The following is a 27,409-nucleotide window of genomic DNA, read 5'->3' as shown; positions in this document are numbered from 1 at the left end:
AGACGGCTGTTTCCTGACCAGCTCGACTTTACTTGAAGAGCCTCCAGCACTTACTATATCTATCCTAGGCGCCCAGTTATCCCATCAGCATTAGATTTTTCTATTCACCAGTGATTGGAATATGTTTAATTGCTGTAGAAACCCAATGTCACTAGATTAAGCATTTGCTAAACACCATGGGAAAATCCATCCAGAATTAGGAGGTGGTTTTTTTGGCAGGGGAGAGTTTTGCCCATAAGTAGATGCTGAAATCCAAATTTGAAGGGCCACTGTTTCACAGACCAAGTGTCTCAGTTTAATCATTCATAAAGATGCAAGCTAATTCCTTATCTAACTTCTATGCTAGGCTGGCTGCTTTGTCTCATGCAAACAGTGTGTACACAATTCCGTCAATGTCATTACCAATATTTATGCTTGGCGGCTATAATATTGCTGTTTTCTGTGTATCAATATGCTTAACATACAATTCCCACTAGGGGTTATGTAATCTCTAAAGCACAGTAATATAAATATTATTGAAAAGAAAGTTATTGTGTGTGAAGTTGCTATAACTGCTCATTTAATGCAGGTAATACAAAAACCACCTGAAGCAAGAGGCCATCCAGAAACCCAAACAAGCATTCTGGTGACCATGATATGAAGTCAATTCTGATAGCTTCTTGGACTAGGAAGAAAGTTTGTTTCCATCTCTGAAAAACATTTGCTATCTGCACAGGATGCTGAGTGCACCTATCTAGCTCTGGACAACTAGCAGGCCTCCTGGGGCAACAATTAGTATCACATCAGATCACAGTAACCATGCATCTATAGCATGCTGACAAGTTCAGTGGATTCATTTCACACCCACCGAACATAGATTTGCTTGCACAGATGAGTTATGCAGGATGGAAGTAAACATTCCTGGTTACTAGAATCCTCCCACCAGTTGTAGTCTATTTTGGGTTGGCTAGTAAAAGTCATTGTATTTTGGTTGGTTTTGCTTTGCAGCAGTCTTTTCCAGGACCACTTTACAATTTAAACATTAGAATAGTGGGGAAATATTTTCATTCACTTAGTGCCAACCGACTTATATAGTTGAAGGACGCCCAAGTACATGGCTCTTCGGGGGTGGGAGGGAGAGGGGGAGTGTTAAGGGATATCACTCAGCAAAAGTGACATAGGATGTGCAAGTAAGTACCAAAGCTACTGCTAACAAATACAACAATGGCAGAATACATGTAGTCAGCCTGTGGAATTCACTTCCACAAACTCACAAGGACAAAATCAGGCTTGGTGCAAGTAGGTATGACTCCACTGCAGCAGCACCTCGATATTACAGTGACCAGTGTTCTAAAAGGGACTGAGCTAAGTCCCACTGAAGTCCATGAGTCTCTTTCCATTATCTTCAGTGGGCCCTGAATACTTAAAACAATGGAATAATGAAAGTTTATGCTTCAGGCCATTTGTTCATTGCTACTGGGGTCAGGAAGGAATTCTTCCCTTCATATACAGTATTTGCACAAGTGGGTGAGTGCAATAAGGGCTTTTTCACTTTCCTCTGCAACATCAAGCATAGGCCTCTTTCAGAGTCAGGATAGAAGACCTGATGTAACATTAGTCTAATATGGTATAGTGATTCTTATGCTCCTAAGGCTAGAACAGCAGTTTTCATGGAGGAAATGCACATGTGAGTGAGAAAGAAATAGAATGCATACATGTAAATGTAAGCCCACCCACTGGTCAGCAGACCCTTCTCTCTTCATGTGAAGATTGTTTCCTTAAGATGGTAATAGTTCCGTTGAGTGATGTTCACTAGCTATCAAGAAGGCAACACACATTCTTTTTCAAATATTAGTTTCAGCTACAAATTACTGATGTTACTTCCTGTCCTGAATGTACTTGATAATCTGGCACTACTCCTAATAAGCAGCCATTTACAATAGTTAATTTCAAGCATAACTTCCTGTGTATTGCTGCCTACTAAATTCAAGTACTGAATTTATTACAATCTAGTAATTTTTTGTTTTAATGATTCCAGAATATCTTCAAGGCATTTCCCAAAACATGACAGAAGCAAGTACTCTCCACTCTGGGTGTGCCATTTCCTAGACAAACAGTAAAAAATAATTCCTATTCCCCACATGCCAGCAGTAAAATGTATTCAGATAAAAGATACTGAGCAGAAATTAGTTAATCATCAACCACCACAAAATGGACAAGTTGGACCAACAATACATTATGAGAACCAGCTAAGAGCTTACTGGTTCATAAAAAATTCTGCTTTACCCAAAATGTGTAACTAGCATGTGATTGCAGACTAGGAAGGGCAGCATGGAGTAAGATCCCTTGTTAAGACTTGCCTGAAGAAGGTCTACTTGTGGATAGGTTACTTAATGAAATTCATTGTGAGCGCTCATCTGATAATCTCCTAACACAAATTTATCTTTGTTGATCATATATTATGTGCCCTCTACCTCCCAAGATTCATTATCTGCATTCTGAGTGCAAGTGCTCCAAAGATGGTTCTCTTTGTTAGATTAGGGCAGACTTCCGTAATATTTTCAGCCTTCTTGATTACACACCCCTCCCCATCAAGTGGCAGCCACTTGGACTCCAACCCTCCAACGAAAATTTGCCTGACAAGATTGACTCACGTGTGACACCTGCTACAAAACCTCTCTCAAGCTATACTTGAACAAAAAAACTTCAGAAACAGACTTCAAAGAGAAACTGCAGAACTAAAATTCATTTGCAAATTTAACACCGTTAATTTGGGCTTGAATAGGGACTGGGAGTGGCTGGCTCACTACAAAAGCAGTTTTGCTTCTCCTGGAATTGGCACCTCCTCATCAATTATTGGGAGTGGACTACATCCACCCTGATTGAATTGGCCCTACCAACACTGGTTCTCCACTTGTGAGGTAACTCCCTTCTCTTCATGTGTCAGTATAAGAATGCCTACATCTGTAATTTTCACTCCAATAATCTGAAGAAGTGGGTTTTTTACCCACGAAAGCTTATGCCCAAATAAATCTGTTAGTCTTTAAGGTGCCACCAGACTCCTTGTTGTTCTCTCGACTGTGTTTGTCCAAGTCACTTCACTCAAAGTCTAACAACGACTGTCCAACACCAGGCAGTATGAAAAACAAAAAATCTGCCTTGCTGTGAGAGAAGACATTACCTTTCCAGAACCACCATCATCAGGGCTCTTTCCTTCGTTCTTTATTTTTTAATGGAGGCAAAACCCCCCTGTCATCTCACCTACTCCTCTCTTAATAAGGAATGACTGCCGTGACTACCCCCATCTAGGAGCGCCATTCACCACCAGCACCTCTGCTCTCCTCATGTGCTTAGAGAACAACTGATTAGCTCTTTGCATAATTAACCTGATTAGCACTGTGCATAATCAAACTGATTAGCACTTTGCATAATTAAAAAGAAATAATAATAATAATAACAATAATAAGCACTAGGTAATATCAAAAGCCGTTAGTCCCACAGCCTGTTTGTTAGTGCCAGGATTAGTTTAGTGCAGCATATTTTATTCCATATTATATATATATATATATAAATAAAACCTCAAACTCCTGATATTCTCAATTTTTTTCCGAACACTGAGAAAAATACTGGTTATTCCACAACTGTCCACTACAGGGTTTCCTGCATCTTTTTCTGAAGTAGCTCATCATATCCATTGTTGGAGGATACTTGAATAGATGACCCATTGGTCTGATTCAGTATAGCATCTCTATTACATTCCTATGTTACCAAGTCTGTATATCTAGCTTTCTATCTTAGGTAGTTATATGTTCTCCATTATCATAGTATCTGAGTAAATCACAATCTTTACTGTTTTTGCCCTCACAACATTGCTGCGAGGTAGGAAAGTGCTATTATCCCATTTCTGTAGATGGGGAACTGCGGCACAGAGTGGCTAAATGACTTACCCAAGGTCACACAGGAAGTCTGTGGTGGAGCCAGGTCTTCCAAGTCCCAAGCTAGTACCCCAACCACTGGACAATCCTTCTTCTCCCATTGGACCATTTTTATTTCCTGTATGGACTGGTTACCTAAGCAATTTACCTCCCACAAACATGTTTTGGGGAGAAAGGAAAGCATGACCCTGAGTGCAGCCATGTGAAATAGCTTCTGTTTCTGTTCCAATTCAAATCCTCTGATTTTCATTTTGGGTTTCAGATTTGCACAAACACTCAAAACCCTATAGAATCTGTTAAATTTTGACTGGTTTGGTTCAAAACTGTGTGAAACCATGTACTTTTCCGTGGTTTCTGCCTAAATCTTAAACAGGCCCAAATCCCCTGGGATATAGAATGCTAGATGCCCTAGAACATTTACAAAAGTATCCCCACAGTTCTAGTACTGAGACTTTCCCTCATGAAATAAATTAAGGGAAAACTATGGGAGAAGGGAGCAATAAAAGGGAACCTTACAGTAATTATATAAAAATATATTTCCCAGCCCAGGAGGCCTTTCTATTACCATAAGAAAAGGAACCCAAATGAACAGTGAGTGGTCTCCAGAGCCAGTCACCCATTTCTAAAGTTGTTTAGTTTCAGAAGAAAAGTGTTGTTGTAGAGATTATTCAAGTCCAAATGTTCCTGGGGAAGGTAGTTCCAGTAATTCTGGGAAGGAGGCCAATCCCTTTGGCTTTATATGTAAATATTTGAAAAACATTATTTTTATATACATATATTTTAGACACATATACATATACGTCTTTACACTTCCAGCCTTGCAAAACTGCTATGAAAAAATGTACCACTTCAAGCACAAATATCTACTAACCAGAACCATGATAAATGACAAAAAAAAAAAATAATAATGCTCTCCCACCTGTTAAGTTAGGTGCCTTAGGCTACGTCCTCACTACGGGGGGAGGGGGGGGGTCAATTTAAGATACGCAAATTCAGCTACGCGAATAGTGTAGCTGAATTCGACGTATCGGAGCCGACTTACTCCGCTGTGAGGACGGCGGCAAATCGACCTCCGCGGCTCCCCCGTCGACGGCGCTTACTCCTACCTCCGCTGGTGGAGTACAAGCGTGGATTCGGGGATCGAATGTCGCGTCCCGACGAGACGCGATAATTCGATCCCCGAGAGATCGATTTCTACCCACCAATTCAGGCGGGTAGTGTAGACGTAGCCTTAGACACAAAGGCTCCAACTCTAAAAGCTGTTCTGCTCCTTGGGTTTCAATGATACGCAGGTCAGAGGAAGCTACAGAAACCTCTAAAAATGATGAGAAATAGCCTTTCTATTCCTAATCAAGGCATGAACGTAAGGTCCATTACTTAAGAACTTTCTAGGTCTAAACAAACTTTGTGTGTTCTATCCACAAGATGGTAATCTCCCACTTTCAATGGTATAAAGCGCCCATTTCCTAGGATTTTAGGACACTGAGATATCAGACTTAAAAACTGTGACTTTTTTATCTACAGAAAAATCACTGGCCCAAGATTGAATCTTGTGCATCCTTCAAGCAGTGGTAATTTAGTGGGAAATTCTACATTTGAGGGAGAGAAGAGAAACATTTCTGTGGGAGGCTGATTTTAATTAATTAATTAAATGGTGGACGCTTGAAGCTGCTTGGGAGTTGGGACACTGGAATAAATCCTTGGAAGATAGACAGATTAGTGGGGAGACTGCAGGAGAGGCAGTCAAAAGTGGATGATAAATAAATTAATCCATGCCTCTGGAACTTATCACATGGCTATCACCTGCACATATGTGGTATACAGAAACATACATTAATAATTATATTTATCCCCCCCCCCCGACATACATACACACTTAAATCATTTCATAAATATATACATAGAGAGCTTGATGAAATTCTTGGACAAATAGTTTATTAGAAGAAAAATGTAGTTTCAGTCTAACTAAAACTATACATGAATTTGAGATTAATATTTTTGGCCATTCACAAAATGGCCAGAAGAGAAGGAAGTGGCATCACGGCTCACCTGCCTTTATAAGCTTTAGCTCAATGTTTTGGTTACCCATCTGGGATGTGGGAGATGCAGGTTCAAATCACAGCAGTGGAATTGAGCTGAAACAGACTTTCTAAATTCACCAAAAATTCCAACAAATTTCAGATTCGGTTTGACCTGAACCAATTATTTTTTTCGGAACTGCCACTGATCTGAAACATCAATTATTCACCCAGCTCTATATATACCCACATATATATACACACACACAAATATGTATATTTTAATCTGTACCCACATATATATATCCTACGTGGAGGTGATGTAAATATTTCACAAATATATTATATATAATGCTATTTCTGTTAAATATTTATATCACTGCCACATGTAGGGGTATTTGTATGTTTTAACATATACACACATAAAATGTGTAAGTTTGTACATATGTGTAATCTCGGTCTGTCTCTCTCTCTCTCTCTCTCTAACACACTCACAAATACACACACACACTCACAAATGGAAAGACCAAGAATAGGCCAGACCTTTAATAAAATATTTTAATGGGGTTTTTTTAGAAATCTTCACCCAAAGTTTGAGGGGTTTCTTTTCTTTTCTTGCTATCTTACATTTTTTTATTGCAAAATACACCTGCTTTCTTTTCTTTTCTTCCCCCCCAAACTAAATATTTCTTCCATCTAATGACTCTCTTTATTAGACAGCATCTAATTTGCATACATTTACATACAATTTAACTGCTAGCTTGTGAGAACAAAGAAATGGCTCTGTATTATACTGAAGGACAATACTCAGAAAAGGAAGGTATAAAAACCAGCTAGCTCAGTGGCTGTGTATTCCCTTTGTTTCAGAAATACCCAAGATTTTAAACACACCACTTAAAGGGTGAAAAAGATTATTTCATCAAACAATGAAAAAAGATACAGTGCAGTTCCCTTTTAACACATTTTCTCTCTGGCCTGGTTAATGGGATTTAAGGGTCCAAGATTTCTTTACTTTCCACTGTTTCCTTTATAGAATCTGATGGATTTATTTCTGTCACATATTTTAGTTCATATTTTATTCTTATAACAATCTACATTGAAGCTCAGCTCCAATGCTAATTCAGTACCACCTTTTCCTTAGAGTCAGACTGGGATATGACCAAATGATCTTTGATGGGCATCAAGTACTCTGCCCTCAATGCCCAGCACTAATAGATTTTATAAAAAGGCTGCCAGGACTTTACCCTACGGCAACAAGGATAGAGATAATGGAAACTTACCATGTAGCTGACTGGGAATCAACAGGAAGGGAAGCAGGGCTGAGCTCCACTTGTGAGAACAGGGAGGGACTGTGGTCAGGGTAAATGCAGGAAGTAAAGGAGAAGTCAAGCCCTCTAGTTCCCTAGAAGAAGAGGAGGAAAGAATTTTAAGACCTCATATAAGGGAAGTATTTAGAGAAAGAAGATGGAGACTCCTGTCCATACCCCACCCAAACACAATATACACCATCCAAGGCATTCCCTCCAAATCTTCACAATGGAAAGTCCAGTTACACTGGTTCAATTCCAATCCATATGTAAATGTCACTAAAGAACCTCATTAAAGGAGGGGGGAAAGTACATGGCTAGATGTGTACTGATCACCCCAATGTCCCCTCGGGTGTGTTCAGCCCTTTGAGAAGCCCAGGTATACAACCCGTTTTGCAGTTTGTTACTGCATTATGTCATAGCTGTTGGCTTTATTTCCTAAATCACTCCGGCTCTCCTGCCTTTGACCTCTTCTCTTTGCTCAATGGTGAAATTCTAGAATTTTACATTTCAAAAAGAGCATGGCATGTGGTCACTGACTAGGAAAAAAAATTTCTAGTCATTTTGGGGCAAGTGAATGATCACAAGGGCCTGATGCTACAGAAATGTGCTACCAGGTGTAGCACTTTCTAGTGTGAGTAGATCCATTAAAGTCAATGGGATGGGACTACTCGTGGTAAGGAACATTATGGCCAGTAGTAATTGTTTCCAAATCAGGCCCAAGATTTGAAATCCTCATTGATCATTTGGGCTGCTCAGTTTCTCCTAGCCATATGTGACAGAGTACAGAAGCTTTACGTGATTAACATGACGAAAGGGGATCACTCCCTGGTCAGACCTTGCACAGGTGTATGGTGCAGGTACTAACAACAAGGCAGGTCTGAGGACTGAAGGCCCAAATCAGGATCTCAGAGAGCATACAGGAATTCTTTTTGTTCTGACTATCCCTTGCTGTGCCTCACTGGAGCTCTAGGCACATTACAAAATATTTACAAATATAAACCTTTAATTAGTGCTCACTGCAATTTTTCAAAATTTTGAAAAAATCTGATTTTTAAAAGAATTCAAATGGGGGGGAATTCTCCCCCCCCCCCCACATAGCTATTTTTAATATATTTTCCAATCAGCTCTGCTTTAAATATAGATATATCTCAACCAAACCTAATCCGCCTTACCCCCCCCCACCCCCAAAATACCCTTAAAAAGCAGTCTTTGCATCCTTTCCCCTCTCCTGCTTGAGAAAACATGTGAGCCTTGCAGTGTGTCCTGAAGTTTACCAAAAGCTGAGAATTTTGCCAGACGCTGGGAATGGGCAACAAGGAATGGATCACTTGATTATTTGTTCTGTTCATTCCCTCTGAGGCACTTGGCACTGGCCACTGTCAGAAGACAGGATACTAGGCTAGACGGACCTTTGGTCTTACCCAGTATGGCCATTCTTATGTTCTTAAAACCTGGTTGTGGCAGAGCAAGGGAAGAAGGAAGTTCCAAAGCTAAGGATCCCTTATAGATCATACCATATCTGCAGCCCCCTATTGTTAAAACCTTTGGGTTGTTAGTTTGAGTGTCTTGGAGGGTTGTGGCTGCCATGGTATCACCCAGGAAGAAAGGATCCTATGAGGTAGTTGGGATCCAAGTTATTTAGGGTTTTATAGGTCAAAGTCAACTCCTTAAACTTCAACTGAAAATCAGATGACAGGCTGTACAGCTCAAGAAGAAGAAATGCAATATGCTTTTGATGAGACATTCCAGTTAAAAGGCGCACTACCACAATTGCCACATAACACGCTGAATTAGCCTCAAGTAACGTGCAATACAATAATCCTATCTTGAGGTGATACAACACAAAGTCCCAAAATGAAAGGATGCAACCCTCTTGCAAAGAGCAAATGATAAAAATCATGATTAGCAACCACTACTACCTGAACATCCAGAATCACCTGAAAACCAGCAAAACCCTTAGAAACAAACAGCAGGAAAATGTCAGATATTATACAGTTATAATACTGAGTACTTGCTTTGGCTATTTCCCCAACCGTATACGCATTACCTCTTGCTTGGAGTGAGTGTCAGCTAGCTAGCCCTCTTACACGCCACCATCTCTGTTGAACACTGAGCAAGTCACCCCACAATGCTGGTAAAAGTGAAAGGGATGGAGAAAACAACACTGGATATCAACTGCATCCAAAAAACAATGCAACCCAAACCTCCTCACTAATCCTTTTATTTGCCCCATATACATGTAAAAAAAATAGGGATGACAAAATAAAAACCCACAAACCTTCCATGAGAATGCCCTCAGGGAAAATAAGCAATCATCCAACACTACTCCCTGGGATCTCTCAGAAAAAAAATAACAGTCTCTCATGAGCTACCCCACCAACACGGCGGCCACAGATGAATCACCATCAGTGGTACAGAAGGCAGCTGACAGAGCTAAAAGAATCAATACGGACACCTCATCTTCATCTATTTTCAGCAGAAGATCAACAACCAACATGACCAAAGTCATCGCTATACTACTTGCACAACTAAATCAGTTCTAACAGGGTCAAAAAGACCCGAGGACTCTAGATACTTTACAGTACCACTGAAGTTGTTTCACCATAATTTCCTAAATAATCTCCCTTCAAGGGACTGGAGTAGATGACCTATTAAGGTCCCTTCCAGTCCTACATTTCTATAATTTCTATGACGCAAAGGTAGTTTGGATACCTTGTTTGGGAAGTGCAACATTAACTCTGCATTTCTTGGGTTACTAGCACTCGAAGGGGTCTTTTTGTTTTATGCTCTGATGTTTTTGACAGGTAATATGCCTTAAAACCAGTGATATGGGCCTGAAACTTTAACTTCACTTTAACAATGATTTTTGCATGGTAGATAAAGGTTAAAATCATGTTTGGTTAATTAGAATTATTTTTGATATATTTTTCCTGTATACACAAAGGTCTGATTCTCCTCCTTTACTGTTATAAATCCAGAGTAATACCACTGAAATCAACTGCGCTACACAAGTGTGAAACTGGTGTAAGCAAGAGGAGAATCAAGTGCAAAGTGCTTTTGCTTCTTATATAATGTGCACATAAATTAACACTTGCCTTTATAAACCTCTAGGTTTGGTGTTTTGTTTTTGTTTTTTCATTTTTGTTTTTTTGTACACAGCTGTTTTATTACATTTTAGATTAGATTTTACAGGTGGAATTATCAAAAGCAGCGGTGGCCTTACTCTGATTCTACTTAAGTCAATGTTAAAATTCCACTTGACTTAAGTAGAAAGCGAGTTAAGTCAACTTTCAAAATTAATAGGCACTAGTTTAAAACAAATATAAAGAAGTACTTCTTCGCACCACACACAGTCAATCTGTGGAACTCTTTGCTAGGGGATGTTGTGAAGGCCAAAAGCATAACAGAGTTCAAAAAAGCATTAGATAAATTCATGGAGGATAGGTTCATCAACAGCTATTAGCCTAGATGGTCAAGCACCACCCCATGCTCTGGATGTTCCTAAACCTCTGACTTCCAGAAGCTGGGACTGGATGACGGGATGGATCACTTGATAAATTGCCCTATTCTGTTCATTCCCTCTGAAGCATCTGGCACCAACCACTGTCAGAAGACAGGATACTGGGCTAGATGGATCATTGGTCTGACCCAGTCTGGCCATTCTTATGTTCTTAGGTGTTTTTAAAACTCCCTACTCATGAGTCCAGTAAATTTCCATCATTTTGGGTCTGCTTTTTGTAGCTACAGTGGTAGCACTTATAGCTTTGTCCATTTTAAGAAGTATTGACAGTTCCCTTTTAAGTATGGGGAATATTTCTCAAACAGGTAGAATCTTTCAGCATGGAAGAAAATTTTAAAGTGTGGCCACTGTGATGAGTTATGTTGGTGAGGCAGAACCCTATTCTACCCACCAAGGTTCACCTCAACCAGCTAACCTGAATTAAAGTACAATTTGCCCTGTTTACACTGAGATTTTAAAACATGTTAGTTAAAACATCTAGACACCATTTTTGCTATTCCAGACAAGATCTATCTGAAGAATAATAGTGAGTGGAGAAGGCTAGAAGTCTAACCAGACTTTCCTCAAAAAATGCTTCCGTAACATCTCAGAGGAATCAAGGTAACTACCCTTAACCCTGAGTGTTAGATAGAAAGAAAACTGTCATTTGGTGGCAGCACAAGAAGTTTAAAATTTGCCCACTGAAAACAAAAGACCAAATTTCCATATTTAGTTCCACATTTAGGCCTGTATGAGCTGGATATTGGCACTAGCTTTGATACCAAGTGATATTTTGTTCAAATTACAGGATAATCCTTTGAATTGGGACACCCTAATTGGGATGGCCTATTGTCTTGATTAATATGTTGTCTCAATTAAGAGAAGCAGCCATTTGAAAAAAAATTGTCCAAAAAGATTTGAAATGTAGTAAAATGCTGTACCGAATAAAAATAAAAGTATAAAAATGGTTTATGCTGTATTTAATCTTTACTTCTTCTCTTAACCTTTATTTGGCGACTGCTATATTAAAAGATTAGAATTTAGAATTTCACACCCGTTAAACACCTGGTTAAACACCACTTAACCCACTAGTACCAGCCAAATGTGTCCCCATTAAGCAGAAATATTGGCAACGCTGTCCCGATTAAGCAGCATCCATTACCATTCACTGTCATTAGGCTAAATCGTTTTCCTGGGACACAACCTAATTTAACAGATTTCTCGTTTAAGAGCATCCTGATTAAGTGGAGAATACTGAATCAGTAAATTTTCATGCAACGTGTGAAGGCTTCTGGCCATTGAAGTCCTATCCCATCTGTCTGGTTTGCAGGCCAAGCTTAGAATCCTGGGTGTGTTGTCCTGTACCTAAGGAATTGTCTAGGAGAGTTGCACATTCTAACAGGGCTGGGGGAGTTTTCTAGGACGCAACTGGGCCAACTAACAGAGTGCAGAACTGATGGAGTTGGACTGAGATTCTTTCTTGGAAATGCTCTTGTGAGATTAAAAACTGTTTCCCTTCTTATGGCTTTGTATCAGTGTAGGAAATCAGCCCTGTTTGATTGGCATAGAGGGTTTAATTTATTGGTTACACATATAGCACAGTGTCTTTTATAATCTCTGTAGTATTAAATTGTTCATTGTTTGTTTAATTTTGTGTGTGTGTGAATTCAGTGATGGATTGACAAGCCCAGAGAGTAAAGTTCTCCATTCATACATCAGGTATGGCACAGACAGTGGCAATGCAAGCTTCCCAAATATGCTTCCCAATGTTCTTTAAGGCTGTTCTGTAGGAATCATCTGCATGGGTGAAAGAGGAGTCTTGTCTTGTCTCTATGATCCATTGAACCCCATGGCCTCCACTGAGACTGCAGATAAGGGTGTCGATAAGTGCAAGGTCTGGTGGTAATTTATGTTATGTGGGAATTTTCCAGGGGGAAACAGACTCAGCAACTCATTTCCAGGTAAGGTCACCAAAATCTCACCTGATGGTGATTACTTTCCATTGCTACTAACCTCTTAGGTTGGAGCTAAACAGTGACCTACCCACATCTGGAAGGCTCAATCTCCATTGCCCAATCCTGTGTGGTTCCACTTCAGTGTCTGCTTATTAATGGCACTCACTCTCACCTACTACTGGTGATGGATTAGATCTGCCTACTGAAAGTACGTTACTCCAAGGGCAAAATGTTAACATAATATACATACACTTGGATGGTTAACTGAATCAAAGAAAAGGGTTTACACTGGGGGCTGAAGGGACATAGACTCCCCTTCTGCCCCCATCTGACTCTCCTATTCCCCTTTCAGGTGTCTCCTCCCAGCAGCCTAACCCTCCTGGCCCATGAGTCCCTACACCCATCCCTTCCAATTTGAGTGAGTGGCATTGCCACTCAGGTTTGGCCCAGACAAAAAGTGGTCAGGCCATGGCCCCTGCCAGCTCTGTGGCCTATGTTATACGACTCCTAAAACTGATACTTTAAAATTAAATATATATATTTTAAAAATTAATAGCTCAACACTACACTCTGCAGTGCAAAAGTGACTTTATATGCTCTATAATTACTGACCCAAAACTATGGTTATTTCCCAGAGAACCATATATTCTGCAGATCCTTTTTTGGTTTTGGTTGGCCTACTAGTGATACGTAGGTAATCAGAAGGTAAATGTCTGCAACCTTGGTTATTTCTCAATAACTACTAAGGTAGCTTACAAAAGACTGCTTTCTAATGTGCTATTGCTCTCTGTTTATATATTCATATGACATTTATCACTGTCTCTTTGAAGCAACTGATTGTCAGAGGGAGTGTGCATGCATATTCCTACTAAAGTCAATGAATGCTGAGGGTACTCAATACCTCTGAATATCAGGCCCCGATCCACTAAGGGACTTAGGACTTTTAGGTGCCTCGACAAATCACTGAAACAACACGAGATCCACCAAGCCTTAGTTAAGCACCTAGGCTCCCTATACAGTGAATAGGAACCTTAGCACAGAATCTGCAAAAGCCAGCATGCTAGGCAGGGAGCTGCCTAAGCCAACCAATGGGAGATGCCAAAGAGAGTGGTGTGTCCTAAACCCAGTCCCTCTCAGGGAGTGAGGCACCTATTTCTGGTAGTGATCCACCATAAAGAACCCCTCTCCTGGAGTCAGGTGGCTTAGGCAACTAAGTCATTTTTTGTGAGAATAAGTCAGGCACCTACCTGACTCCACACAAAACAGGAGGGAAGGGGAGAAAAAGGAAGAGGTGGAGATGGCCTGTCTTTAGGGTGACCAGATAGCAAGTATGAAAAATCGGGGAAAAGTGTGGGGGGTAATAGGCGCCTATATAAGAAAAATCCCCAAATATAAAATCGGGACTTCTGGTCACCCTACCTGCCTTATATGCTTTAACTGAGTGGTCAGAGCACACACTTGGGATCTGGGAGACCAGTTCAGTTTCCCCTCTGCCTGATGAGGAGAAGGGATTTGAACAGCCAAACCACAGTTTCTAGTGGTTTATGTCAAAAAAGAAGAGAAAAGGAGAATCTTTAAGGCCCCGTGAAAGAATAATATAACCTACAGAGATCTCATAGAACTGGAAGGGACCTTGAAAGGTCATTGAGTCCAGTCCCCTGCCTTCACAGCCAGACCAAGTACCATCCCTGACAGATTTTTGCCCCAGATCCCTAAATGACCCCCTCAAGGATTGAACTCACAACCCTGGGTTTAGCAGGCCAATGCTAAAACCACTGAGCTATCCCTACCTTCTAGGCTAGAGCTTCAGCTGGCATAAATCAGCATAGTTGCATTGACTTTGAAGGCACCAGGCCAATTTACACCTATTGCAGATCTGGCCCTCTTTTTTCAGGGCAATAAGTGGTCACATTCATAGTTGTATGGCCTGTCATTACAAAACACAAGTCAATGCAATAGGATATTACAGTGGTTTTTACTATGGAGAAGCCTAATATAAACAGACGTAGACGGAAGAGGAGAATACAATTGCACTAAAATCAGGAAATGAAGTGTTTCCACAGCACCTAGATACTACAATGATGGGGCACCCTAAAAAGACATTGATAGATTAGATAAGTGATTTGAGGAGAAAGGAACAGCATAGAAGAAGAAAAGAGTGGGTAGGTGTGAGGTGTGGAGAGTGTGAAAGAAGGCTGGAAGAAATAGCAGGAGAAGAGGCAGATGTGGACTAGAGCAAAGACTTAAAAAGGACAAGGACTTGATGCATAAACTTTATACAGAAAGTGAAGGGAATTCACTGGAGGAATATATTCAGAAATTAATGTTTCAATATGCCATATTGTAATCTCACATCCAAAACCCACACCATGCTGTGTTGATACCGTATTTGACCAAGTGCACCAGTGTGTTTAATCTGAATGTAAGATTATGATAGATCACACAATACAGGAAGGAAACCAAGTGACTCGCACTCCCTTTTCAAATCTTAGCATATTAAAGTTTAGATTGTGGCAGCAATACAATAAGTAAAGTCTACCAGACTCGCCACCAGAGAACAGGAATATTGTACAGAACATCCCAGAACCGCATGGCCATTTGTTAGACATTAACAAACCCCTCATTGTGCCAGCAAGACTGTTAGAGCAACAAATAAATTTGGTGCATGTGTTTTAATTTGATACAGCAAGGCACGGTCTTCCCAATTTTCAAAGGAGGGCAGAGGGACCCAGAGCACCTGATCACTATTAAGCCATCTTTTATTGCTTATGAAGAGGAGAGCCTGTATTGGCAGTGCACTGGTTTAAGGGGGGAGGGACGCAGTTGCAGGAGGAGAAGCATAAACCTGTTCCTGCTCACTACCAACAACTTTAATTCAGGCACCAGTAATGAGGTGGCTAGGTTGGAAGGGGAATGGGATACAGGATCTGGAGTGCTTTATCCGCTCCAAGACCAATGCTGGTTTTGGCACTACTTTCGCTCTAGCGAGTTACAGAAAAACAAGCAGGTGCTAGCAATCTGAGACCACATGCCAGCTACAGCTGCTTCAAACTGATTCAATTACATCTGCCTGAATAGTCCCAGGACATTGAACTGGTTGAAGAGACCCATAGCTTGAAGGGAGACTAAGTCCATTCTGATTTTAGTGCCCTATTAAAATGAAGTGCAAGTCTCCCTTGGGGGGAAAAAGAAAAATCCAAATACATCTGGAAGCAGGTGATCATTTCCAACCCCAGGGATAAGAGGGAAGCTTGGGGGTAGCATGTTTGCACTAATGCTACAATATACTGAGAAAGCCCTTTGGAGCTCAGGCCTTAAAAATACTCTGAAACAGTCTGACAGCATTGCCTTGTTTCCCAAAACACTGGGTGCAGCATATTTGCTGAACATGCTCTTGGGATCGGGACTTCACTCCAAACCTTGTTTGTACAAAAAGGGGCCAAGCAGCTGGGAAATTCTGGAGTGCAGTGTGTCCTCATTAGTTCCCATCTGCCATCAGAACTCAGCTTGTGGCAAGTTTGGCTAAGTCCTGGTGTTCTCAGGTCCAAATCTGGGTCATTTTTAATTACACTATACAGAATTCAGAGTGCAGTTTTTAAATCCTTATTATACAGCGCAGAAGAACGGGCAGCTCTCCAACTAATCAATTTTTTAAAAGTACATATATAAAAATTTTAAACCAGGCTAGACAGACAGTGGGTGGAAGAGAAAAAAAAAACGTATGAGTGAGTACAGGGGTTAGTTAAGAGAACTGTTAGCAAAAGTGGGTCACCGGCAAGTTCTGCTTGAAAACTTCAAAGGAAGGGGAAAAAAACCTCTCTTCATTTATAAGACAGAGAAACTGATGTATACAATTCACATTGCTCTTAATGTCAGGATGAGTTACCCACAACAATGCGGCAGCCAGTTTACTGTAAAGGCAGGAAGGATGGTCTTGTGGACCTGGGTTCTATGCCTGGCTCTGTTACAGTCTCCTTGTGTGGTTTGGCAGAGTTACTTTCCTCACTCAGTAACACCAGGATTATACTCCTTACCACACACAGACGTAGTCCCAAAAGGGGTTATGAGGTTTACCAGTTGAAAAGTATGGTGGGATGTTTGGGTAGAAGGTGATAAAGAATTGCAGGATGATAATATAAATGCCTACACAGATAATGCATTTTGGATTGCACAAGAAAGACTTAGTCTCTCCCATCCTATGCCCCTTCAATATCGATTGGTCAGGGTTTGAAAAGAACACAAGGTCGCTGGCAAAAATCATCACCACCACCACCACCACCGGAGGGAAAAAGTACTGCACGTTGCTAACTGAAGAGAAATTTGGGAATAAGATTTGGCTCAGTATCCTATCTGTATAAATCAGGCCAACAACTACTCTCAAAAAAGATGTCCAGAGCCTACCACGCTGAGAACCATCATCAGATGCAAGGAAGCCAGAGCAAATCTTCATTGACAGGTGCTGACATAAAGCTAGTTCAGGAATGGAGGATGATCAATGAGCAGAGTAAATACAGATGAACTGACACATGCTTGTCTGGAAAGGTATAATATTCTGCCACCTTCTACTCCTAACATTTCCTTGCTTGTGTTTCTAGTTTTGTAGCAATAAGTCATATGCATTAACAAACCTCTCTTAAAGAAGGTTTTAAATCCCTTGTTGTTGATCTTACTATCTCACTATAGTCTTCACCTTGGACTTGACAAATTACAGAAGTTGTTAATAAGACAAAGGTGTGATACTTGATAGCCCTTTTTAACTGCTTCCTTGGCAAGTGCTGTATGCCATGCATCCTCCAAATCCTTTGTTGCTAGATGTACCTACACTGCACGTAGCATACAGTGGCCCATCACAGTGCTCTGTTGGGTAGTTCAAAAGCAACTACCTGAGACAAGACTAAGCAGCCAGGACAGCTCTGCAGTGGTGGCAGATGATGGCTCCTGCTGGGCATCTAACAGCTTAGAACTTTGAGAGTTCCTCACATATTTGCAAACGAGCATGCAGATTGAGGAGCTGAAATTCATTAGGATGGGGATTTTTGGAAAAGTAGCATTATTTTAATCAAAGTCTATCCATCTTTATTAAAGACAAAATAGGGCAAAACACACACACGCTAATACAAACAGCCTAGTCATAACCCTCCTTTCCCTATCTCATGCTAATAAGAAGCAGTTTGTGAATGAGGGGGCATATGAGAATGTTAACACACAGGAGTGTACTACTCACTAAAAAGACCTTGTGACGAAGTAGGATTAATGAAATATTATAGAAAATTCACATGTATGCCTCAGTTTCTTCTATATTTAGCATGGCTACCCAGTGGGGGGAAAGGGACTAAGATTGCTCTCAGGGCAGGCTGGGAGACATAAGTGCGTATGTCACCTAGCTGTGTGAGTACGAGTGGGTCATTAAAAAGGACTGGCCGAGGCTGACCCCATATCAATGGAAAATCCAAGAAGACAATGCAAGAACCAATCAACAGGACATTGGCACCTAGCAACCAACAACCCAGAGGGAGATGGATTTCCCTGCCTCTCAGCAGGGAAGCTGAGACCCCAGCTCGAGAATAAAGGAGTGAAGGTGGGAGGATAGAGTGTTGACTTCTGGAGGAAGCGAGGCTCCTGGACTCTCACCGGGAAACTGATCAAGGAGATCAGACTGAGAAAGACACAGAGCCTGAACACGGGGTTCATCTACAGCTTGACTGGGGCTCTGAGCTAATCAGAATGGACGATACTTTAACCTTCATTTCTCTGTGCTAACCTAAGGACTTGCTATACTATGTTCCAGTTGATTTATAATCCCTACTGTTTTGACAACACTGCCTAAGTGTCACTGTAAATACTTGGTGACTTGCATTAATCCCTGAAGAGTGTACAAGGAGTCTATAACTGTTGGACTCGTTGAACAGAGCTCACATCATGAAGCAGGAGTGCTGAAGCAAACTTTCAGTCTTAGGAGGCAGTGAGGCCGCATGGCCTACCCTGGAGGAAGAGTGAGCCCCTTTGGGGTCTGGCACACTGAAGGGGTTCCTCCTAGAGACTGTTCCAAAGCTAGGGGTATAGCACGAATCCGGTAGATCCATGACAAAGCTATATACTAACATCCACCCAATGCAAATAATGTTTATTGAACTTCTTAAATACATATGCACTTCAATGTTTCCAAGCGGCTGGTCTCCTTACAGAGCCTTTCACTGTACAGACTCCATCTGAACACCTGCAGTGACAACAGTAACACAGCCTGGCCTGTTAAACATGGCTCACTTCAGCCTTGTATTAAAAAAAGCCGCTCTACGAGATCAGTTCCAGTGCTCCAAACTCCTTAACACCATGCGTGTTCGACTGTTCTGTTTGGGTGTTGGGCTGATTTAAGGCAGTGCCATTGATTTGTCTCAGGGTATAAGGATACATAATGGGCATTCAAAGAGACATTACAGGTGCCACACAACTATAGGCCATGAAGAGTGAAGTAATATTAGCTCTCTCATATTGTTTGCATTGCAGCAGTTAAGAATTTCCAGCAATGAAAAAATTTCTGCCAACTTGCCTCATTGGAGGTTGGGACTGGAGGCCTGTACGCTTCATAAGAAAGGTTCACCCTTGTCTAAAAAGACCCAAGCAATCTGTATTTGCACATGAATTAATTTCATGAGTTTTAAGAGAAAATCATGCTCCATGTTTTTATTTGACTGTTTTCCAGAACTTTTTCTCCCCCGCCCATGATTTTGTTTAAATTTGCTTTTCACTTTTATCTGCCATCTGCCGGCCAAAGAGAGGTGTCTAATGCTATAGTGTACATGCCAGTGCTCCAGCAGCACCACAAAAGGTATCACTCACTGTCAGTCCCACTGGCTGAATTATAGAGAAGAATGAACACGGGCCTCTGAAGAAACTTTGCATTCCACCTTCCAGACATGTGCAGGTTTTACAATGGAAGTCAGACCGTTGTTGTGTTACATCATCTCTATGTAAAAGGAATCAGTATATGAAAATGCAACACATATCATCATGTGCTTAGTAAACACACAACTCGTGACTTCCATGTACAGTGCAGCACAGCTATTATTACTGGCTTACAACATGTCCTAACCTAATAGAAGAGGTCTTACAAATATCTGCCTTTTGTGACTTTAAAAAAAGTGGTATAGGATCAAAATGAATTTGGTAACTTCCTATGCTTCCAGTATGTACAGTAGGCTGGTATGCATGGAGCAGTCACGAAATGCACCAACATGAGTGCTCAACAAGGTCAAAGGCTATTCAACTATAGAACTAAAAGGTATCACATATATTGTCTTGGAAACTGATATTACATGTTTACAGTTCCAAAACTAAACACTGCAGGTAAAAAACTGGCCCCACTGAAGTCAATGGGGAGTTTTGCCATTGATTTCAATGGGGCCAGAATTTCACCCTGCACCGGCAGATAAAAGACCCAGAACCACAGATCTCAGAACGTTATCAGGCACTCCACACTGACTTACTTTCCCTCACTGACCAATCACAAAAGCAGTGGCTAATAAACTCTGAAGGGACTCTATGCTGAAGAAGAAATGTGATTTGAGTTTTTAAGATGATAAAAGATATATTGAGAGTAGACACACTCTTTGAATTTATGCAAACGCCACAGGACTTAAAGACACAATTAAAAGGAGTTTACAATAATATTTTTCATTTCTATACTACTTCCCATCCAAGAATTTCAACATTCCTGACATTCAAGAACTAAGCCTGCGAGGGAGCCAACCATCATTACCCCCATTTTCAAGATGCAGAAATCAATGCACAGGGAAGTTGAGCGACATGGCTCAGACCATACAGCAAGTCACGGTGGTGTTGGGATGAGAACACAGGATTCCTTGGCTCCTTGTGTTCTGTCCATTACACCACACTGACTCTTAATAGCCACGTTTCTATTATGTCTAACTAAGAAATTCAACAGCGATATCAAGTAAAGATCCATGCCAACACTTGCCCATCTAGTAGTCAGATTCTCTTCCACTCTTTATTGATCTTGGCTAATAAAGTGGTTGTAACACCTTGGACTGTCATCAGCTCCACTGTGTGTCTAAAGGAGATTTTCTGGAAGTTTCAGAAAAGAAGACACTGATACAAGCATAAGTAGAAACAGGCTATTGTGTATTCAGTCTTTCTGGGCTGAACCAGTATGAGCATAAATAGGGTTTAAAGCAATCTCAAAGAAATGCCAGGCTTGCCATTATGAGGATGGGGATGTCAATAGTTCATAATATTTTGAGATTTGGACAATTTGTTCAAATCTACTGATAAAATACTGACTTCCTTTGAGTAGGGCAGAATAGGGATGTTTATACTAGATAACGTAGAGCGGATACAAAGATGAAATGGTCTGAATTTGCCAATCAGGTAGTGCTGTGTGACTGAATCAGTTGCTAAGATGATGCTGAGGGTAGACCCAGACCGGGCATGCAGCAAAGACTAATGTGATTGTTAGCCCCAGTAGACAAATGACAGAACTGCCAACCTCAAGAGATCAGAACCAACAATAATAAAAAAAAAATTATATGAATTATATGAGAGATTTCCAACCTAAAATGTAAACCCGCCCACCCAACAAACCAAAACAAAAAACACACTGTTCTCAGGCTATGAGCCCTTGTGCTCCACATGGCATCACTGCAAAAAGATCCTGAAAAGAACAAGAAATGTAGAGAAAAATACCCTGTGGTGAGGAATGTCTGTGCTTCTCTCCTTGTTTGCCAGTCAAGAAAGCACTGATTCACAATTAATCCCTGCCTCACTTCCCTGCCCCTCACCAATGACAAACTCACCTTAGAGCTCTCTAATTCTTTTCTTGGCTAAGTATGCAACTCCAAGCAACCCAGCCTTGATCACAGGCACAAATGAAGAAAAATCAGCCAAGAGTTTGCCATGATCAGTGCCTGTCACATAACACAAGCAACCTGCTAAGGAGCTGCTATGTGCTCTCTCAAAGTCACAGCTGCCAGCAACAACTGAGCAAGTGCAGCCTAGCTTTTCACAGGATTCCTGCCTGTTGCCCAGGAACCACACAAAGCATTGGAGATTTTAAACAGGTGCAAAGAGTGCTTTTCTCCCATGCCTTGTCCTCTAGTGCATCAGACTGCACAGCATCAGTAATGGCTACACAAGATGAACTAAACAGCAGAAAATTAAGTTTTAAAATTGGATCAGAGCCCATATTGATAAGCTACACTTTTATAGCAATGAGAACAATGGACTGCACTAACGTGGTGCACACATGATGCTAAACAAAGGGTCAGTCAGGATTGCCATTGTGAAGACTTTGTATGCAGTGTTGTAGCTGTGTTGGTCTCGAGATATTAGAGAGACAAGGTGGGTGAGGTAATATCTTTGACTGGACCAACTTCTGTTGGTGACAGAGACAAGCTTTCAAGCTCACACAAAGCTCTTCTTCAGGTCTACAAAGACTTGTTTTTTTCAGGAATTTATAACTACATTACAATTTCTGTTGGACTGAATAATTCTTCTAAATTTGTCTACATTTTTATCCAAGAAAGGATTTTTTAAATTTGAAAAGACACCACTCTGGAACATTGTATGACCACCAAAATAAATGAGAACTGTATATTTTTAAGCAGAATTTTTAAAAATGAGTATGTGTAGGAATTTTGTTTTTATTTTATGTAGGTGTGTATAATGTTAAACTGTAAGTGTACAGTATGCATAGTGTGTATAATTTATATATACAGTATATATATAGTGTGTATGTAATTTATATATATATATATATATATATATATATATATATATATATATATATATATATATATATAATTATATACCCACACTATATATACACTGCACATATACAGTATATATATAGTGTGTATGTAATTATATATATATATATATATATATATATATATATATATATATATATATATATATTATATATATATATAAAATTATATACCCACACTATATATACACTGTATATGTGCAGACACCTGTTTAACATAGTAATCTTTTAAATATACAGTTCCTGTGCATGGGTGGTATGCAACAGACAGACTGAAAAAATTATTTCAGGACTGAAAATCCATGAGGCAAATATTTTTTAAAAGCAGATTTAGTCAGGAGAGACTGTAATGGCTCCAGAATGGTTTATTTTGTCAATATCATCCACATCACATTAAGGTCATCTGAGTGTATTCTGAGTCACATTCCGATGTCATTACTTAGGCAAATTCCTGTTGATTTGAGCAGGAGTCTTGTCTGAGCAAGGATCTAGGAGAAACTGATTAGGGACTTCATGATTGGCTCTGTTACATTATGATTAACTGGGGGCTACTGTCCATTTGGGATGCTTTGTAAGCCTACTCACCCCAGTAAGTAAAGTCAAGCCTGGAGCAAGACTCTCAATGTTTCTCCAAGATTGCTATCATACTGACATAAACATCAAGGCTGCTGTCTAAAATGGAACTCCTCTGTTAGATTTTGCTTTCTCGAATTCTGCTTTCCAGTTGGATGGAAGGCTGCAAGGGCTGAAGGGTTCTCTTGTACAGAAGCCAACAAAAACAAAGGTAAACTTAGAATTTTCATTAACTGTAAATTACAAGAGCAAACAGAAATAAGGATTGATGTGAGCAAGAGGGAATGCTAAAGCCTTACCAAATGTAATGCATAATGCCTCAACCCAAACATATTTTGGGATGACTGCCAGGAAGATGGGTATAAATGTGGGAGGCTTAGCAGAGCACAGTTTGAGCTAAAATGTGTAAAGTTTTCATTTGTTCTAAGGAAACATTCATCTCTATGTAAAAACAGGGCCCTATTAAAAACCAAATTCTGCAACTAAACTAAATCTTCCTGGGCAAAGCAACTGTTCCTGAACTAACCATATACGTAATTTTCAAGATTGTTTATGGTGGCATCTAAGTTTATTATTGTGTGTGACACGGCCATAGCTCAGTTTGGCAGCGGAACACTGCAACTCTCTTGTCCCCTGGAAGAGCACCTCATCTATAGATGGTTTAATGCTCTAATGATGGTGATAGTTCTAGTCACATAACGATGAAAATAGCGTTAGTCATTCAGTCAATCCAACCATAGTTGTGTTCCTCCAGTGGGTACAAATTGGTCTGGTCCACAGGCTAGCATCCCCACTGTCAATTTTGGACCCAAACGTCTTCATGTGCAGCCTCCTCTCTGTGTCCCTCACTTTCATGTACCACTTCAGTTTACATTTGTTGTTTGTCAGCATACAACCTTGCTTACCATCAAAGCTCTTAAGCAAAAACTCCTAAAAGTAGAGGATGCAGCAACCTGAACTGCTAGACAGGTTCTATAATGTCAAGTATCCTCCTGAAGGGCAATCAATTATGGGATTTATGTAAGAAATCTAAGTATCCTGTGTGGTAGAAGAGGTGGGGTGGAAGAGGCATCATGAACAACTCCCACAATCCTCTTTTCCAGCAGCAACAACAGAGGCCTTATGGAGTAGCTATCTAGATCTTCTCAGAATGCACTGATACTACATTGGTTAGGCAGAATGACAGGCATTGAGCCATGGCTGTGATTGTAGATAAACTGCAGTGGGAGTGTATGAGATAAGAGTGGCATGGCCTGATTAACCAAAACATTTTTACATCAAAAGTAGTGCATAACCTGTGACCATAGTTCATCTTCCATCAGATAAATGAAAGGCAACTCCTGTGGAAACCAAAAAGCTAAAGAAAAAAATGTAGGTGGCACTGTTTGCAATAAAATCACTATGAGCTTCCAATGCAGGCTCATTCTTTGCCTTCTGCTTCCAAGCTGCTCTCCTCGTTAGAGAATCATCCACTTCTCTAGGCAAGGAAGACATCTGCACCACAATTTATTCTCTTTCAGGGTATATACACAGTAATAAGGTCCCCAAAAGCAGTTTGACTAGAGACCACTTCAACTTTTGTGATCTGGTTATTTCAAAGAGGCAATATAATGGATTAACAGGTTACACTTCCCGTTGGGCTTCTGCAACTCAAGATTTGTCTGGGGACTTTGATTTTCCCTAATCTGTATTCAGCTTTTAAAAAAAAAGGCAAACTCCCCAAACCCTTGGTCTCTGAAGACAGAAAAGTTCATAGGGCACCCCAATGAAATCCTGAGATTCAGGAATCCTCTAGAAGAGTTTCACAGAAGGATTTGCAATCCCTCATTTGGCAGGTTACCAGGACCCTCCAGTACTTCTCTCCTCCTGCTAAGAGATGATGACAACAAAGATGTCTCCCCCTGTGCTGAGGAGGGCAAATCTGAAAGAATTCTGGCGCTGTGCAATATTTGGTTCAGTCCAGCTGGTAGAGATTAAAATTACCAAAGTAATCCTGACAATATACATACACAGTGCTACTAGTCACCAGAAGGAGATCTTAGTCTCCATCCCTAGGATAGACTTGATAGTCTCTTCCTGTATTAAAATTTGTCTTCATTTTCTCTGGAGAATGTCTCCTTTGATGCTATCACTGGCAAGAGAACTGGAAGAGCAGTTCCAGTTATGTGCTAATGCAGGTCAGCTGGAAGTGATTATTCATTCTTTGTATCCAAGGTTGCCATTGACTGAATGGCAGACAAAGACACTTCTAAAGTTGTTCAAGGAAAACAGATAGAAGTTCACCCACTGTGTGATAGCATTTAATGGCATCAACAATTCCAGGGGCTCTCTCTGAACACTCAGTAAGCATCCATAGGCAGCATGGTATCAGCCGAATACCAGCAGTTTGGCTACAACTCTGGAGGCACCTTTTCCTCTCTAAAATGAGACGGTTAGCTGTAATTTAGGGGGGGGGGAGCCTCAACGTGGTTCTGACAGCAGTCAAGGGAAAGCTACTGTTTTCCCCAATAGTTTCTCAAAATAGAGTAGTGGGTCTGGTGCCAGACCACAGAGGGTGCCATTGACACTCCACTCCACAGTAAAAGCTACCATACATTTTAAAAGAGCATCAATTCTATATTCAGCCCCAGCAGGGCTATAACCCAACTTTAGATCTGTTATAGACTGTCCCTTCTTACTCAAGTTATGGTTATACAAGACATTATTCCATAAAGAAAATCATCAAAATATTTCCTAGATATTCAAAAACCTATAGGGTACTCTATCCAGATCTAAGCAAACATGGAGACTTTTGAAGAGCATCTATGGTACCATGCAAGCCATCACTCTTCTGTTTTGGATTAATACACTTTCACTCTATAGCAACACCAAGCTGTTCCTTCAAGTGCATTGTATCGCTTTTTGCTCACACATAATTATTTATAACCCAAGGCATTTATCTCCTACTAACCTTATGTTCTGGTCCAATATACAGAAAATATTACTTGAAAAATTAAGATACCTATGTGAGCAATCTCCACCCAATCAGTGCCAGCCTCAAAATTGAGCAACCATAGTGGCCACCTTGGGCACCAACTTCTATGGGTGCTAAATCAATAGCCAGGGTGTGGGTGCCATATTGCATGGCCACCTGGCCTTTTTTTTTAATACACTGCTCAGGGCGCAGAAACATTTTGTGCTCTGAGAAGCGGAACACTTAGAACCACCTTTGAGCACAATATTTTAGAAGACAAATTCTGTCCTCTGTTTTTTGCATACAACCCCAATGAAGTCAAGAGACTAAGGGTATGTCTACACCCAGCCGCTAGTTCGGCGGCTGGGAATCGAAGTTCCGGGTTCGATTTATCGCGTCTGGTCTGGACGCGATATATCGATCCCGGAAGCGCTCGCCGTCGACTGCGGTACTCCAGCTCGGCGAGAGGAGTACCGCGGAGTCGACGGGGAGCCTGCCTGCCGCGTGTGGACCGCGTCTGAACCGCGGTAAGTTCGAACTAAGGTATGTCGACTTCAGCTACGTTATTCACGTAGCTGAAGTTGCGTACCTTAGTTCGAATTTGGGGGTTAGTGTAGACCAGGCCTTATAATTACAGTCCAAACCATTTTTCTTCAAACTGAGTCACAGATATACTTTACTGTCTTTTATGTAGAAAATCAGTGGACAAGTGAATAGACCCTGAACTTGGGATCGGTAGACATGAATGCTATTCCTCACTCAGTGACTAAATTATTGTATAACCCTGACTAAGTCACTTATATGCTCTGTGCCTCAGTTTCACCACCTATACAATGAAGATACTGATACTTGTCCTTTGTAAAGCACTTTGAGACCCTCAGATTAAAAAACAGAAATAAATATTATTATTATTATGCTGAAACTTCTAAAACACACTGGTATTTCTGAAAGAAGATGTAGATTATATTATGCGTGATTAAATTTTGCTAGAAAAGTTTCTAGCTATAGTGCTCTTAATGGAATTTATACCTTTCTTATAACTATGCTGAAATTGTCTGTATATATTATGCCTATTTTCAACCAAATTAATTATTTATAGTTATTATAGCTATGATATGAGGATATGATGACACTGTACGATGTTAATGTAGGATTTTACATTTTGTGAGAATTTTGGGCTTGATCCAATTCATATTTAAATAAATAGGAATCTTCCCATTGACTTCAATGGAAGTTGGATTGGGCCCTACCTTATTTTCTCACAGGCAATGATTCTTCAGCTAAGGTATCATTTAATTTTATGAAGCGTGCGATAATTAGGGAACTAAAACAATAGCAGAACATTGTGTTCTGCTTCCCCCACCCTCTTCTCACCATTATTTGAAAATTATGGCATTTGATACCGA

The 27,409-nt window shown here is 40.5% G+C and overlaps 1 protein-coding gene across 1 annotated transcript in view; it reads right to left on the bottom strand.

Annotated features, from left to right (window-relative positions):
* The window catches only part of ZBTB20 (zinc finger and BTB domain containing 20), a 624,766-nt gene that overhangs the window by 480,210 nt on the left and 117,147 nt on the right, over window positions 1-27,409 (bottom strand). The window contains exon 4 of the mRNA XM_065407938.1: window positions 7,213-7,334. The gene's annotated coding sequence lies outside the window, so the exon portion shown is untranslated. The remainder of the gene's footprint in view (window positions 1-7,212; window positions 7,335-27,409) is intronic.

The sequence above is a fragment of the Emys orbicularis genome, chromosome 1, assembly GCF_028017835.1.
Source record: "Emys orbicularis isolate rEmyOrb1 chromosome 1, rEmyOrb1.hap1, whole genome shotgun sequence".
NCBI classification, from domain to species: Eukaryota; Metazoa; Chordata; order Testudines; family Emydidae; genus Emys; species Emys orbicularis.
This window is presented reverse-complemented; position numbering and strand designations above follow the sequence as displayed.